Source organism: Beta vulgaris, chromosome 1, assembly GCF_026745355.1.
Source record: "Beta vulgaris subsp. vulgaris cultivar EL10 chromosome 1, EL10.2, whole genome shotgun sequence".
In the NCBI taxonomy this organism is placed as follows: Eukaryota; Viridiplantae; Streptophyta; class Magnoliopsida; order Caryophyllales; family Amaranthaceae; genus Beta; species Beta vulgaris.
Genome location: NC_079202.1, coordinates 37,522,799 through 37,535,130, shown reverse-complemented (window position 1 = coordinate 37,535,130; position 12,332 = coordinate 37,522,799). Strand labels below are relative to the sequence as shown.

The 12,332-nt window shown below is 40.0% G+C and overlaps 1 non-coding gene across 1 annotated transcript; it reads right to left on the bottom strand.

Annotated features, from left to right (window-relative positions):
- Positions 1 to 9,947: 9,947 nt before the first annotated feature.
- On the bottom strand, positions 9,948 to 10,054 carry LOC125494459 (small nucleolar RNA R71). Its single transcript, XR_007270708.1, has one exon. It is a non-coding gene; the product is annotated as a small nucleolar RNA R71 (small nucleolar RNA).
- Positions 10,055 to 12,332: the final 2,278 nt, after the last annotated feature.

The following is a 12,332-nucleotide window of genomic DNA, read 5'->3' as shown; positions in this document are numbered from 1 at the left end:
TCCTAGGCAACACAATGTCAAGAAATAGCTTTGGTTCCATGTTCCCTAACTCCCAAAGATGCAGCTATGGTTTTGTAATGACCTAAATTTGAGCTTGGACAAGGGACAACCCTGGTAAAAGTTTGTAGCATGTCCTGACTATGATGTTGAGACTGATATAAGATAGTGTAAGTTATTCAAATGGTGTGATATTAAAGAGCCTACTAAATGGTAGAAAAAATTGACTTTGGGGTTGATGGAGGAAAAACAAGAGCTGAGAAGAGAAGTCATGTTGCTGAGACAGAATTTGAAGATTGTAAATGGAAAGGCAAGAAAGATAGAATGACAATATGTCATGCTTACAATGAAAAAGGGTGGTGATTTAGTATGAGCGTTAAGACTTCGATTTTTGTACTGATTTTGGTTCTTGTTTGTTTATGCTTTACAATATAACTATATAAAGAGTGCTTGTGTCATTTAAGACTGTAATTGCTATATCATGCTATGTACTAGCATATTATTAGCTAAATATAAGTTACCTTTGACTAACTTTTTTTTTTGCATCTTTCTACCCATTGCTAAGTCTGGATATGTTATCAGTCTTCGTAATGAATTATCAGTTACATCAAATTACATACCTATAAAGCTTGTTTGTTATTATTTGTGAATATTGTGAACCAATTCTGCTTGTGACTGACTAATGTAGTCTTGCCTGCATGAGTAAACAGTTCTCTCCCTCATATCAGAATAATATGTTGCCCTTCTTTATTGCCTAGTATAGAAAAGGCCATTTGCGTCCCCAGATTTGCGTCGCACAGACACAGAAGTGACGCAAAAAATATATTTGCGTCGCAGGCCAAAGAGCATTCGACGCAAAACATCTATATTCATATCAGCATACGAGCAATATGCGTCGCACCCTATGTAAGTGCAACGCAGATTACCTTTGTGCGTCGCACCCAGCTCCTGGTGCGATGCATATTGTGCGACTCAGTTTGGGGGAAATTGAGCCCAATGTGCGTCGCACTGGGGGCTGGGTGCAACACACAAAGGTAATCTACGTCGCACGTTCAGCCCATCCGACGCACATTGGGCTTCGAAAATAATAATTTGGCCCAGCGAAAAACCTCCAACGGCATTATTCTAATTTAATTTGGAGCCCTAAGTTACATGCGAAAAACCTCCCACACTCTCTGTTCTCTCCACCAACAACGGCATTATTCGTCGGCTTTATAATCTCCGGTCTCTCTCGCCGGCGCTCCATCACCCTCGCCGGCGACATTAACTCCGAACTCACCATCTTCCCCCCACTTCTCTGGCGACATTACTTGTTAGCCTTTGCAATTCGCAGTTCTTTTGTCGCCCTTCTCCAGCGAACTCACCATCTTTGCCCCACTTCTCCGGCGAACTCACCCTCGGTGCGTGCGTGCCCTGCCACTTCTCTGGCGAACTCACCAAACTTCCTCTCTCTCTTCTCGGCTGCCACACTCTTATTCTACCACTCGCCGGTTCTTTATTCTCCCACACTCACTCTCATTCTCGGTTGTAGAAAACGCTGGTGCCGCCGACTCGACGGACACTTGCCGGCTGCCGCACTCTCATTCTAGCATTAGCTGCACACCACTAGTGTAAAAAACAGCTTTTGCTACTTATCAAATGCTTTGGTTGATTAATCAACCCAAGCATTTGTGATACAAATGCTCGTGTGGATTAGTCAACCGGAGCATTTTATACCAAATGCTCCGGTTGACAATCAACACGAGCATTTGTGATACAATGCTCGGGTGTGATCAACGGAGCATTTGTGATAGGTAGGCGCGACTTATTACTCAGCCGTCCCAAATTAAAGCCCAAATCTTCAATTCAGTTATCAATTCTCGAATCCTATGTCGCATCTATCTCCCTCCCAACTCCTAAGTCGCCTCTCCCTCCCAACTCCCAAGTCCTTCACATCCTCCACCACTCAGCCGTCCTCCGCCGTCCCTTTCTCCCTCCCTTCGCCGGATTTCAATTTAGCTCTTTATCAAGTCCCCCTCGCCGTAGTTCAATTAATTGCATCACAAAGCATTAGCCGTTCGACCAATTTCTAATCGATGTTTCTTCAATCAACCTGCCAAACTTCAAACCACGAAACCAAAGCATTCACCACCAATCGAGGAAGACGAACAGAGATTCCTCCGACAGTTACTGCCCCGCCGTCTGCTATCAAGGGTATTATCTCGCCCTTTTCTTTTTTTCTTATTTGTCGACTTTTAGGGTTTTTTTTGTTTCTCTTTTGCTTATTTTTTTGGATTTGGAAGTTTCTGGATTTAGTTGTGTTGATGTAAGAGCTGCTTCATTAAAGCATTCAAGTTCAATACTTGTGAAGTTTCCTTTGATTTTTTTGAATTGGTTGAAGATTCGATTTTAACTTCTTAGGGTTTTCAATTGATGTTTTATTTGATTCATTGCTGTGTTTTAGTTTTATTGTTGTATTTTAGGTTTTTTTTTTTGGTTTTCTGGATTTTGGGATTATTTTAGGGTTTTCTTTGATTCTTTAAGGTTTTGTTTGATTCATTTTGAGAATTCTACTTGATTTGCAACTGATTATACGAGGGTATTCGAGTGATGGAAGGAACTGAGAATTCAAAAGAAGTTGTCTCAACGGTAAGTGTATGATAATCCAGTTTCGATTCGCAATATTTAGCTAATTTGGATTTAGGTTCTTAGGTTTTCATTACCGGATTTTGTTGCATTTTTTTAATTGTGTGAGCTCGTCAACTTGTGAGGTCGAATGTAATGTGTGTCTTTTTGCAAGTTGTTATAATGTTCTTATGCAATTGGTTTTAAGACTCTCATTTATATTATCTAACTTGAAATCCCAGGTCACTGTTTTGTGTAGTTAATTAGATTCCTAATTATGTCGTAAAAGTTCGAATCACAGGTTCATAATAATTTGTATTCATTTGAGTGTAGTTAGTAGAACTGGATTGTTGTTCTACTGATGAATTTATCACTCTGAAGATTAGCAAACAACCAAACCTCCCTTCCCCATATTCAATGCATTGCACCTCTGTTTTGCAAACTCGCTCCCACGCATGCTGCCTTGTCACACACTAGTGTATAATCTTCCTTGTTTCAGAAATTAGTGATAAAGGTCTTTTCATTTAACACAAAAGTTGGATGTCTGAATTGATATGGTGAATATTGCAGCCTATTACGGGATATGGAGTTGCCAAAGTTGTGGATTCCCGGCATCCAAACTTCAAGGCAGGCGACCTTGTATGGGGAATGCCTGGATGGGAAGAATATAGTCTTACTACGCTCACAGATCTGCTTTTCAAAATTGAGCATACGGATGTGCCTCTTTCTTACTATACAGGACTTCTTGGTATGCTGTTGTGTTCGGAAAGGGTGATTTTGTATGATGTTTAGTTCTTTGTTTTGCGTACTCAATTTGGCAGTGAATGGAATGGAGTTGATTACACTTTATTGTTTGATTTCACTTTTTGATGGTGGAATTTGATTTTGAGGGGTTTCGAACTCCTTCTGAATTGCTTGAAATCTCATTCTGACTCACCACAATTTTCTAAAGTTTCTAACTCGATAGCACCTAAGAATCAAACCCTTGTTATTTCACAAGGTAAAGTGGAAATGAGGGGCAGTAGCCGACACATCTTCTTTAGTAAATGGCGTTGAAGTTTTTTCTTTTACATTTCATTTAAAATATCAGGCTTGGTGCATTTTTTTTGTGGATGCCTGATTTTATGGATCCATTTGTTAAAAAGTTGTGGAAATTTTGATGTGTGAAACTTTGATTTGCTTTCACTTTTTTAGTTTGTGACTTGGTGCCGGAAAATTTTCATGGTCGGCTTCCAATTCATATGACTACATACTTTGTTAGAGATGAAGTCTACTCATCTCTTTTTTTTTTTTTTTTGTTTTTTGGGATGGATCGAAAATGTAGGTTTTTTACGTTTAAATTATGATAGCAGAATAGTTTCCTAGTAAAATATTTCTTTTGGTCAAACTCCCCCTCGCTTTGGATTTGTTTTTAATGTACTGACAAGTTCTTTGAGTCCAGATGCTAGTCATGAAATTTGGGCAGATTGCCAATGCTCTCTAAGTGCTGGCTCATGCAGATCCAGTTTTCAGGCGTATGCAGTTCTTTCAAAGAGTTGTTGCATGTACCACATATGGGTGCATTGGTATGCCTTGCACAGTTCCATATGATTTTCTGTAGAGCATCATCATATGTAGGGCTTGCTTGTTGGTGCTTTTAGTGCTTTCAAATTTCGCTGCTAGCTGCACGTACTATGTTTGGCAACTATTTTTGCTTTTGTCTGCTTCATGTGCTATGCATGTTATCATGGATCATGTCTCTTCGCGAAGTTGCATTATGAAATATAATTGAGTACGAAATTTGGTTGTAGGAATTGTATAAATGAAGTTTTTTTCTTGTCCACTTTCAGTTTTCCATTATCATCCCAATGGCATAGAATTCTCATTGTTGGCTTTAATTCTTTGTAGGTCGCATGCAGAGATTATCCCCATGCGCGGCATCTTTGTGCCAAATTTCCTTTTAGTTCTACAGCACATAAAAGCCGCTGTGATTTGGTTAGATAATTTTTTGATTATTTTTCGTGTTAAATTTATTTGCTCTTTTGTATCATTTTCATTAACGTGATCCCATCTTGATGGATGCAGTGCCATTGCTATGTTTGTGACTCACTTGCTCCATGTTCCCTTGTTCTTATTTATATCTCTCTTCTTGCGGATCTATTCCCTTGTGAAGGCAGGAGATGAAGCTGTCGTGAAGCTGATTCTGCAGACAGGAATTGATCTGAGTGACACTGATGCCGAAGGTAACTCTGCGCTCCATTGGTCTCTTAAAGCATCAAAAGTATCATGCCCTGAGCATATCAGGTAAACATATAAATCTTCGACACTAGTAAATTTTCAGCTATCTACAGAATGTAATTACTGAAATATGCAAATTCGGATAACATCCAGAATTTTGGTGCTTCTTCTGAAGCATGGTGCTCGAGTGAACCGAAAAGACAAGCTGGGATTAACTGCAGTTCACATAGCTGCTGCAAATGGAAATCTAGAAGCACTGAAGGTACATCAGAATTGATTGTTTTACTTTGAAATGTCCACTCTTTAAGTTTTTGATTGATTACTGTACTTTCTGTGGCTGCGGGTTGTTTTTACAGATCCTGCTAAATCATGATCCTGACAGTGTCCGTGACACATCGGAATTGAAAGAAACTCCTTTATTTTATGCTGCGAAAAATGACTTCATAGAATGTGCTCAACTCCTACTGAGTTGTGGAGCAACCACAGATGTCTATAATTTGCAGTTAGCAATTCTATACTTATGATTTACTCAGTCCTATTTATTACATCCTTAATCAGTTATAGTGTTTCTTATTGATTGAGATGGCTAGATGTTTACTTTAGCTTGCTTTTCTCTCTTTTACATTCAGTAGCTCATTTAGTTCCTGTTTTTCGATCAATTATTGCCAAAAGCTGCAACTAAACTACATGCTATTATCTTATGCTAGTTTTCTGTCTGTTTATTCATGAATGTCTGTCGAGAGAGACCTATGGACTTGGCAAAATCACAGCCATGCTACTGATAAGGAAGAATTCTGGAAGCTTGAGAGAAAAAGATTGAGGCAGGTCAAAAAGCCTCCATTTCCCATGCCATTTACGAAGCCTATTGCTGGTTCTGTGGCTCCACCTGCACAAATGCAATAGATTTCCGTAGAACCCAATCAACTTTTGAGGTCAACTTCGACCTGTGGGGTGTCGTCAACTTTTGGCCTCCGAAACATCATTAGAAGTCAAAGATCGAGTATCGCCGTAGCATCAAAGTCTAATGCATTGGATAGTGTTGCACAGAGCTGCCAGCAGCCTGCAGCTGAGAACTCCTTCGCTCAAGGTGGAGTTCCTATGCACGAAATTTTACCATCACTAGAGCACAAGGACTCCTCGGAAAATATGGAAGAGTTGGCTTTTGATATTGAGAATTGGCTCCAGGATAATTGTATTTCTTATAATTTGCAATTGTATGTTGTTTATTTGTAGTAGTTCTTGTATTCAGGAACAAAAATATTAGAATTATAACTTTTTACCTATATATAATTGATTATATATTAATTTAGCGTAAAAAAAAAATTTTTTTTTTTTGTTTTTTTGGTTCCTCAAATGCTCCGGTTTTCCTTAAAAACCGGAGCATTTGTGTTGCCAAATGCTTCGGTTGCAACCGGAGCATTTGTAAAAGTCTCAAATGCTCGTATAACGTCTGCTACGCGTGCAATACGGAGCATTTGCGGCCTAAAAAACCGGAGCAATTGAGGTTTTTTCTACTAGTGCACGCATTCTCCCACACTACTGAAATGTATGTTCCTTTTGTGTTGTTTTTGAAATTTTATGTATTAATTTTACATTATCAATCATGCATTCTCTCACTTTGCCACTCGTTTACATTGTACTTTAGTTGCAGTTTGCCGGTTCTCCAAGCTCACGTCGGAGTGCTTGTCTTCGCTGCTCCTTGAGAGCAGAGGTATGTATTATACCTTTTGTTTCTGAAATTGTTTGGTTATATGATTGGAAATGTATGTATGTGAATTGTTTGGTTATTATGTGATTAGGAAAATATATGTTGAATCATAACCAAACCTATATGGACATACCTTAATGGGGTGGGGGAGGGAAATCTAAGGAATGGATTGGTTTGTGTTGTTTTATTGCAATGTGCATCATTTTCTTAGATACCCGTTCGAGGCTTACTCATTAGGAGTAAGTCTTGAATAGTCCCCAGTTTAGGACTGTCTTTGAGTTTCTTATCTCACTTAGGATGTGAATGAATGTTTGGTTTTTGATTCTAAGAAAGATTCGGCTCATTTCCCTAAGTGTTCTCTAGGTACATATGTTGATAGTGTAACTACTATCTTCATCGTGTACTTGGAGAACTGTAGGGAAGTGCTGCCGGATTTTTCTTAGAATTGAAAACCAAATGTTCATTCACTAGTGAGATGAGAAACTCAAGGATGGGTTAGGTTAGAGTGATAAGGACCCAAATGGTCATGACTGCATTTGATAAACTACTTTGAATGATGTGATCGATTGTATTCTTGTTTGGTGTCTCTAGTGTATGAATATGGATCGAAACTGGATGTATGGTAATCTAATTTCGGCGATATTTCTACAAGGGGTTAATGAATTTATCAGAGTTGCGTTAGAACATCAATCGGAGAATGGGTCAAAGTTAGTCTTGTGTCCTTGTTGTGATTGCAATAACTCAAGGGGGTATCGTGATATGGATCAAATTAAAGATCATTTGATTTGTCGTTGGTTTAAGAGTAACTATACTAGGTGGACATGGCATAGAGAGTTTTATGATGTGGGTATGAGCTCCACTAGCTTGTGTGATGATTTGCATGTTGATGAGGTTGAGGTTGAGATTGAGGTTGAGATTGAAAGAGATGGTGATAATGAGAATGATAGGGTAGATGATGAAAATGATATGGTAGATGATGAAAATGATAGAGTAGATGAGATGTTGCACAATTTGGAGGATGAAAGAACCGATCGTCCGCACATATGTATGATAGTATTTTAAGTGCAGCGGAAAAACCTATGTATCCGGGGTGTAAGAATTTCACTAAACTTTCTGGAATCCTCACATAGTTCAATATGCAATCGAAGCATTGATAAGTGCGTTCTTAACGCACTTTATGACTTTCTTTTGGCTTGTTTTGGCTCCCTTCTTCCCCTTTTCTTCCCTCTTTCTCCTCATTTTCCCTTTGATTTCATTCACTTGATCATACTTGATCATAGTGACATTTTGCTAGATTTTCGATCTATTTTGATCGAATTTCTAGCACATATGCTTTCACCATGTTTGCTCGTGTTTTTATTGCAGGTATGACCCTTTTCGGGGCCGAATAATGCGAGACATGGCACAAGGGAATGAGCTAGAAGATGAGAGGGAGCATGAGGTGCGCTTGGTATGCCCCGTACACGATGGTGCTCCCGCACACGCTACTGGTGCACCTGCACCATCGACCATTTTTGGAGCAGAAAACAGATGACATTGGTGCGTCCGCACCAAGCACAAGGTGCGCCCGCACCATTTTCGGAGCATTTTTACAAAAGACAGAAGACTCAGGTGCGCCCGCACCTGAGGTCTGGTGCGCCCGCACCTAAGCATGGTGCGCCCGCACCATGCGTTCCGGAATGAAAAATTCGATCATTAAACCCTTTTTTCTCTTTTAGTTTGAGACTTACGCTTTATTCTAGTTTTTCACACAATATTCTAGGGTTTTGTATGAGAGAGAAACCACTTTAGTTTGATTGAGATTTGAGAATTGTTGATCATAGTTTGTGATTTCCAATACATTCAAGGTACTTTTCATTCAATTCAATTCAAAGTTTTAGTTTTTATTTCATTCTTTCCGTCTTTGTTCTTGTTTTGATTATTCTAGATCTTATTCTCTTAGTCCCATAATTGCGATTTACTTAGTTTAATCATTACTTAATCATGTTTAGCCTTAGATTAGTCATAGATTTTATGTTTAATTGCTTTAACTCCATGATTAGTGAGTAGTTTTATAATCTAGGCTTAGGGTGAAAGTATGAATTAGGGTTTTAAATATGTTGTTGATGTGATTGTGATGTTTAGAGAGGCTTATGCATTGATCTTGGTGTTTTGAAACCTTAGGATAGATATTGATCACATTTATACTTTGGTACTTAGATTTCAAAAGTTCTTAAATCGAATTTTGACTCTTTTATCATCCCCAAGAATCAACTTAATTTCTAGGCCAAGATATTGGGTAGAAATTAAGGGGATCCTTTATTAGGGGTTTTCCAAACTTATTGAATCTCTTAATCAATTAACTAAAGACCATTCGAGAGAGGATTTAGTTGATTGATTAAGTGATTACTCTTGAGGACCATTCGAGAGAGGACTCAAGTAATTTAGAGGGAAACTAAACCTTGCATTCATTGGCTATTCTTATTCATACTAGTAACCTTAACTCTAATGTCTTTTATCTGATATTTAAACTCGTGTTATTGCTTGTTCTGCTATTAGTTAGACTTATTATCGATACCAAACTCTTTCAAACCCCCAAATACCCTTTAATTAGGTAGTCTAGACTTGATAGACTTTAACCAATCCCTATTTCCTGTGGATCGACCCTCGACTTGCCCTTACTATTCCTTTAGTAATTGCTTGTTATTAGGACTATAAATATTGTTTGGAAAGCAGTTCTTAGTGCCTTAACGACACACTAAAAACCTCTTATCAAAATGGCGCCGTTGCCGGGGAAATTGTGCTATTGATTGAAGTATATTTTAGTTTAGTTTGCTTAGTTGATTTTTCTTTTATTTTCTTTTTAACTGTGGTTGTTATTTGCTAATCCTCTGCTTAGCTTTGTTGTGTTACATGAGAAGAAGAACTCACGGTTCACCCACATTGCCTCTAGATCCTGAAATCGACCGTACATTGCGAAAGCTTCGGAAGAATTTGGAAAATTTGACTTTGGGTTCCGAGCCATCTTCACCAATCTCAAGTACATCAAGTGAAGTTGAATCAGAAATGGGTGAAGCAAATCCACAACTGTTTAGGGATTTCGGAAATCCGGGTTCCTATGTTCTTCAAGGTGGAATTCGACTCCCCACCACCACTACAAATTTCAGCATTCACCCTCAGTATACTCGGATGGTGAAAGCAGAGCATTTTGTGGGGGTCAGATGAAGATCCTCTAGACCATCTCGACAGGTTTCTTGAGATCTGTGCCATGATAACAACTAATGATGTCTCTCCTGACTACATCAAGATGCATTTGTTCCGGTCCTCTCTTACCGGAAAAGCAAAGTCATGGCTCAAGAGCTTGCCTGCTAATTCCCTCACTACATGGGAAGAAGTCACAATGGCCTTCTTGAAGAAATACTTCCCGGAGTGGAAGACTGCGGACATAAGGAGGAAGATCTCCTCATTTGAGCAAGAGAACGATGAGACACTTGCCGAAGCTTGGGAGCGGTTCAAGGAGATGATCCGTTCATGCCCACACCATGAGTTCAACAAGAATCTACTCATGCGATTTTTCTATGATGGTCTTGATCCGATTTCACGGGCCAACCTTGATGCTGGAGCGGGAGGTCAACTTTCTAAGATCCCGCAAGAACAACTTGAGTCCACAATTGAGGAAGTGATCAAGAACTACTCATGGGGTGGAAGACGAAGAGGTGCTCAACCTAAGAAGAGCGGAAAGTTTGAATTAGACCCCATGGATCAAATTCAAGCCAAGATGGACCAACTCGACAAGAAGCTCTCCAAGATCAATCTTGCATCGTCTACTCCTTCACAGGTAAACTCTTTTTCTTGTGATATTTGTGGTGGTACTAACCATGATACTTCTTATTGTGGAGGTACCCATTCGGAGCATGTGGCGGCAATAAATTCAAGAGGAGATGGGTATCAAGGAAACCAAGGGTATAGGAACAATCAACAAGGAGGTTGGAGACAACCTCAACAAAACTACACCCAAGGATTCAACCAACCTCAACAAGGATGGAATCAACCTCAACAAGGGTACAACCAAGCTCACAACCAAGGGTTTGCGCAAGGGTATAACCAAAACCAAAACTATAACCAAGGTGGTTCCTCCTCACAAGGGTCCAACACTTACCAAGCTCCACATCAAAGGACCAACAACCCAAAACCTCCCTCCAATCTTCCATTCCCAAACAAAATCCCGAACCTACACCATCTTCCGATCCAACCTCTCTCCAAATTCTCAACAACTCCAATCCATGAACCAAATTCTCCAAAACCATGAGCAAAGGTTTCAAGAGCTACAAGCCCACAACAAAATGCTTGAAACCCAAATCGCCCAAGTAGCTGAGAAAATTCCTCAACCCCCACAAATCAACTTCCAGGCCAACCCATCCTTAACCCCAACCTCCATCAAGCCAAAGCCATTTATTTGAGGTCGGGAACAAGCTATGCGGGCCCTAAGATGCCTAATGGGGAGTTAGAGACGGATAAAGAAGTTGAGGTTGTTGAGAAGGAGGATGAAGCTGAGGAAACTGAGAAAGATGAGTCACATGTTCAAGTTGGTGATAAAAATCCATTGCCATCACCTCCACCAACCAAGTCTTATGTGCCTCCGGTTCCCTATCCTCATAGGTTGGTAGAGAGAAAGTTGAGTGACAAGTTCACTAAATTTCTTAATGTGATGAAGAGCCTGCAAATCAACATCCCATTCCTTGAGGCTATGTCTCAAATGCCAGCTTATGTTAAGTTCTTGAAAGAGATCCTCTCCAATAAGCGAAAACTTGAAGATGAGCTTATCTCCCTACCTTACCAAGTGAGTGCGCTTGTGCAACGAACTATGCCCAAGAAGCAAAGAGATCCTGGGAGTTTCACCTTGCCGGTGAAGATAGGTGATTTAGAGCCTAAGGGTGCACTGGCCGATCTGGGAGCAAGTGTCAATTTGATGCCCCTTTCTATTGCAAAACACCTAAAATTTCCTCTTCATCCTACGCGCAAAACAATTCAATTGGCGGACCGCACTGTGAGAGTCCCCTGTGGTGAGTTGGAGGATATACCGATTCAAGTTGGGCATGTGTTTGTACCATGCGACTTTGTGGTGATGGATATGTAGGAAGATCCTGAGACTCCTCTTATTCTGGGAAGAGAAGCTCTAAAGACATTGGGAGCCGTGATAAACTGCAAAAACGACACAATCACGGTTGAGGTAACTAATGAGCGGGTGGTGTTTGAGTTCTCTAAGACATTGAAGAGACCTATGATGGAGAGAATTTGCCGGGTGAGCCTAGTGGAAGATGAGGTGGAGGACGCCATGAGTGTGGAAAATTCTAGGGACGAGTTGTATGCTACTCTTCCCGACATCCTTAGCTTGGACATGGAAGAGGAAACACATGATGAGGCGTTTGAGGTTCTAGCTACATCATCCACGGATAAAGAAGAGTGTTCTAAGCCTCCTCCTAAGGTAGAGTTCAAACCCCTTCCCTCCTCTCTTAGATATGTTTTTCTTGATGATGCATGCACTTATCCTGTTATTGTCAATTCGAGTCTTGATGACATTTCTATATCCAAACTGATTGGAATTTTGCAAAAATATAAAGATGTCGTTGGGTATTCGATTGATGACCTTAAGGGGATAAGCGCTTCTCTTGCTATGCATCGTATCCATCTCATCGATAGTAATGCCTCCTCCATCGAGCATCAGAGAAGGCTCAATCCCAACCTCAAAGAAGAATGGCTTCCTTTAGATCATCCATTCCGTAAGAAGAAAAAGTTGTTCAACGGAAAAGTGGAGATGAGAGAAGCC